Below are 5,612 nucleotides of genomic sequence, written 5' to 3'. Positions count from 1 at the left end.
GGGAGACTTGGAGATCTTTAAGAGCTGCAGCCTCTAGAACTAACAAATGAGGTCCCCATTGACGATTCTCTGCGCTTTCTAGATCCCAGGCAGTGCCTTGAAAACAAACAGGTGTGCTAGTGCTTTGAACCGAGAAGAAGTCACTCTTGCCCTTTAACTCTGCACATTCAAAGCTTGTTAAACGAGGTGTTGTGAAGTTTTGCCTCGTTAACAGCCTCAATAAATCTTGCTCACATGAAATGCAAGATAGTATAGCTGCACAGGTTGATCACCTTTCTTGGGTTGGCTACCCTTTGGCCTTAATTTCAGCCATAGCAGAACACCTTCTGAAGGACACAAAACGTGATGAGCACAGTCAAGGAACCAGCCGGTTGAAAGACACAGGTTCGCAGTGCTACCGTACGTGCATGATGTCTCCAATAGGCTAAAAAACATTCGGCAACCTCCAGGAATCCGTCCTTCTCTGCCCCAGAAAAGCTGGCAAAGCTCTATAAGCATGTAAACGCGCCTAAATCGTGTCAGAGTTCTTGCTCTGTCAGGCACAGAAAAGATTTTGCGATATGCGCACCGAATGTGGTTTACCATATTCCCGTTTTGAGGCAGTAAATACGTTGGACGGACAGGCAGCTGCCTAAATGATCGTTTAGGAGTGTACTATAACGTCCATAACACTGTTCAAGGCCACTTGGGCATTCATTGCCGGGACTGCCGCTGCATGCCCCTCTTTGAAGATACGCAAGTTCTAGCGAGACACAGCTCACCCGGTACATTATTGAAGCTGATTTCACCAGGAAATTGGGTAGTGTGTGCGTTAGTTCCCCCTCTGTCACGCTGACCCCTAGTGAAGTCTTGTACCTCCACAGATAAAAATTGTGATTTTTCTTTCGTGACCATGTTCTTAGTACATTGACTTGCTGTTAGGACACCCCTTGTGACTGCCTTTCATTTTCTGCGCCATGACCCCTCTTGTGTATAAACACACTATGTGGCAACACAATAAAATATTGTTGGAAGTCAGCGCAGTGTATGTCATCTCTCGCAGTCCTTGTCCTTCCCACTGTACATCATTTTTTATACTGCACAGTGAATATTAATTGATTCAAAATTAGAAAAAATATAGTACACATCTGAGCTGCAAAAATACAATTGATGCAGCAAATGACGTTTAGCCTTCCAAAAGAAAAAAATGTTCACGGTTAACCATGAGGTGCAGGGTCGCCATTCTCTGAGCATCTTGACCAATAAATGCAGCGCATGGCATTGCTGGAATCTTGCATCCTGCATTAGCAAAATAAGAAGAGAATCATGAGAGTTCAGTCTGTGCAATTACACATGTACACTGTGGAAAATTTGATAAGGCAACAAGCTCCTGAAAGTAACAAGCTTAATTAATGTGACTGGGAACAATGCACAGCTCAGGCAACTGGGCGAGACAGGTGAAAGGTAGGAGAAATTTTTATTTTGCAAATTTAGGAATTGCATTTACTGTGAACACTAAACCACTATGTCACTTTGAATACAAGGCACATACAGCAGCAAAAGCAGATAAATTTACAGTAGCTTTTTCACCATACAAAATAAGAGTGAATTAAATTTAATGACACTACCAGTGACATCTCTCAACAGACATTTGTCCAAGAGTGTGTATGTGACCTTAATATAAAATTGACATGAAATCTGCAATATATCTCTGCATTACACTTTATAAGTACTGCAGCTGAGAACCTTACTGGATATGGCACATTAAGACTGACATGCACAAGACATTAAAAAATGGCTGTTCTTACACAACATTATTACACTAGGAGACAAAGAGTAGTTTTACAGAGAGTGCACACAAAATGAAAATGAGGGAACCCCCACTGGCATTCTCATTTGACCTGCAATACCTGCATCCAGCCCAACAATCTCCAACTCTCCAATGCAGTTTATTAGACCATTTCTGTATCCTAAAACTTATTTTGTATTTATTTACTAATTTAGTAGGAATTGACATTTCGGCATACTTTCCTTGAAAATTTAGCATGTGTTGACTATTTTCCTTAGAGCAGGCCCCTTTCTTTCAATGGGTTAGCTTGGCGATATGGTGACAAGTAGTATGCCCAAAGATCATAAGTTTAAATAAACTTATGATCCTTCGTCATGCTCCCACTTTTTACTTCATGCTCTAAACTGTGATACCCCTCCTAGGCAGTTTATATTCTGCGAATACATACATGGTCCTTCTTTATGTAGCCTCTCAACTAGAGCCTGAAATTTCTCGTCTCCTAAAAAATCATCTTTACCGCCCGAAATATATTGCACGGTTACACCTCATTTGGGGGGGGGAGGGATTGTATATAAGTGTTCATATTTAATGAACCTCAGAGCCACAACCATTTCTCATCCTGTGTTGCCACTACCCGCATGAGTCGCTATGGTTGTAAATTGGCTACCCGCCCTCTCCCGCCTAAAAGTACATTTTTCCACATGGAAAATCACCACAGCATTGCATTTGATTGAATGAGTCCTCCTGTGCATGTTTTCTTTCTCGTCTTGTAATGGCTAGGTTCAACATGGTCAAGTTGTCTGAAAACTGCCAAGCCCCAACCAATACTTTGTGTAGTTTCAAAATTATGAAACATTCATTTTTCAAGACTTGTCCCAAATTATGCATGAGGCAGATTTTCATGATGCAAATGAGGAAAGGTTGTGCTTAGTGACAATGATAGGCCTACTATATCCTGCAAAACTGTGTGAAATGACATATGCTTGCAATTTTCGTGAGCAGCTAGCTCAGTACAAGAAATAGGCGCAATGCCTGCGGAAATGTTTTTTAACACCCACGAGAGGTCCTAGTTTCTTGTAATTTCTTCAAATCCCTTGCAGTCTAGATTGCAATCCGGCGCATTTTGATATTGTATTTTGAATAAAAACAGCTCAAATTTTAAGGTTTTGAGAATTATACGGGATTAAATTAAAGGTAGCAGAGTAATGTAACGAGCAAATAACAAGCCCATTGCATAGAGTAAAGAAATATTCCTTTCTTGAAAAACATTGGTAGCAGGAAGGTCATACGAAATTAGCACTGAATGCACAATAAAGAATATCATGCTGGAATGCCCCAGTCTGTGAATATTCTTGCACAAAGAAAATCCTCATTATGAAAGGCCATCAAGAAAATGCAAATGTATGCTTTGGATCAGCAGTCATACTTGCAGTATGCACTACAATCGGCAATATTTAAAATCACACACAACTGCACATAATATCAAGCTTAGGCTGCCAAGGAGCCTCAGTTTTAAATTATAACTTGACTTACTATATTAAACTTCACACCTATATCTACTTACAATGTTGTCTTCCCAAATGCTTCCTAGAAGACATTAACCATCTGCCTGAAGGCGAACGCAAGTGGCTTGCTCTTAATGGAGGGCACCAAGGCTGGGCATTGTGAAATTGCTGCTATCATCTGCATGACCTGCGAGAAACAACGCCCTAAGTTCAAGATAAACAAATGCTATTAGAATGAAAGACAAGATCACTGGCAATGAGCCTCGTTTCGATTTGCACGAGAAAAGCAAGAAATATGGACTTTGTGCTGCTTACTGAAAAAGAAGCAAGCTTCCTTCCAGATGTTGCAGTCATGCATTAACATTGTCACACAGCTGCACGTTTGTATGCTCATATGCTGCTGTCGCTACTCTGCCAGCATGCTTTGCATAGCTTCTTATTTCAAGTTATATTGATCATTGTGTTTTCTTCCCAATTTTTGGCAAATAGCACCAGCAAAGAAGTAGCTCACTTACACACACACTCCCTTGTGAGGAGCGAATTCACATACACGCACGCATGCATGCACGTGCGCGCGCACACACACACGCACACACAACAAACACACAAGCCTCTACCACGCTTGACACACTGCATTTTTTATCTTTTGACACTCCTACTGCTAAGGCCTAAAAAGGCCTTCGTGTGACCAACCCCAAAGTCCTCAACCTACACTTCCAGCTTAAACACTTTCTCGAGAGCCAGGACAAGCCTTCCAGCTACCCCAGTGCTCCAAACTGTAGTTACAAATTTCAATAGGGCTATAGGCGACAGCTCTCGAAGGGCATGCAAACTACCAGGAGAGACCTAAAGCTTGCATATGATACCTCTAAAGCACAACAACAACACACCAAATTTTCAAAATTCATTAGAGCTCCTGAGGACAATGGCTATATACGTAGGACGTCTCGAATAACCTGCTGTTCACAATTTCAGCGGTTGTCTGTATCAAGGGAAATGTGGGCTAATGGGAAATTCACGTCTTTAAGATCAGAATTAGTGTAATGGTGAAACACACTACCCGATTTCTTAATCATTTATTTATGCTCTGGATGTAACGTTCTCTTTAGAATAACAATCAAGGATATCAATTCATCAGGGCAGAGGAGGGAAAAAGGAGGAAGCGTATACCTGACGCCTTCCCACTGATCCTCCTGAGAAACGGCGCCTCATACAGCAGTTGTCCAGGTTGGCTTGAAACCAAACTCAGCTTTCAGGCGGCAACACTCGCTGCACCAAATTGGAAGAGTTTTATTGCGAGTAAAACTCTACCGGCCTTATGCAATACATATGCACGCACACAAAACGCACTCGCGCGCACACGAATATACGCACTCTCAAAGCGCAGACACAAAAGCACGCACGCGCACACTGATAAACACAAACAAGCACACATATATGCGGGCAGACACGCTATCACGTGCACGCACACACAGCGACCCACACAGAAACAAGCTCACAAAACACGTACGCACTAGACACACGCAAGCACGCCGGCCCATACAAACCGGCATGTACGCGCACGCGCGCGCACGCACGAACGCACGCACGCACGCGCGCACACACACACACACACACACACACACACACACACACACAAAGCGAGCTGAGCGCACGCACACACACGAATCGAGCCGAGCGCGAGCACGCACGCACGCACAGACAAAACGAGCCGAAAACATGCTAAAGGCGCCCGGCAAGCAGCAACAGCAGCATGCGACCGCATCAGGGAGAACCAATACCGCGCCAGTTCTTTCGAAAGGTGGCAAAGTCAGTCGTCCTTTTTCTACGCGACGCAAAAGTGGTCGACCACATTACAAGAAGCCACGCTGAACGCGCAAAAGAATCACATCTACGAACGTTCAAGCGCTGAGAAACAAAGCGTAACTATGCAGGCGCACCGCGCCCGATATAAGACGGGGCGCGATCGAGGTAGTTAACTTGCCCTACCAGGAGTGCAGCTGCTCTTGCTCTTACATTAGTGAATTATGCTACGAGATCACAGTAAGAAACTCCTAGAGCGAACAAAAACACGCAACCCACCAAAGAAATACCAAATAAATGGGCACTTGCCTGAAAATTCCCATTATGGCAGTACTGCCGACCGCCGACACAGGGCACATTGCAACTGCTCGTCTCAGCGTCCGTGGATCCATCTTCCAGTGCGTACGAACGCTTTGCTTTGAAGTGGAGCACGAGTAATACACAAAGCACGGGCCACACCTTTTTCTACACCGCGCACAAAACTAATCACACGTGTAAAACTATTTCGCACAGCGCGAGACGCGAACGCATTTCAT

At 43.7% G+C, this 5,612-nt stretch overlaps 1 long non-coding RNA gene across 1 annotated transcript; it reads right to left on the bottom strand.

The window, feature by feature from the left end:
• Positions 1–893: 893 nt before the first annotated feature.
• On the bottom strand, positions 894–5,612 carry LOC142570915 (uncharacterized). The gene is made up of 3 exons (XR_012825713.1): positions 4,444–5,612; positions 3,333–3,460; positions 894–1,278 (listed from the first exon to the last, which is right to left on the bottom strand). It is a non-coding gene; the product is annotated as an uncharacterized LOC142570915 (long non-coding RNA).

The sequence above is a fragment of the Dermacentor variabilis genome, chromosome 2, assembly GCF_050947875.1.
Source record: "Dermacentor variabilis isolate Ectoservices chromosome 2, ASM5094787v1, whole genome shotgun sequence".
NCBI lineage: Eukaryota > Metazoa > Arthropoda > Arachnida > Ixodida > Ixodidae > Dermacentor > Dermacentor variabilis.
The sequence above is the reverse complement of the archived record's forward strand: the minus strand, read 5'-3'. Positions and strand labels throughout refer to the sequence as shown.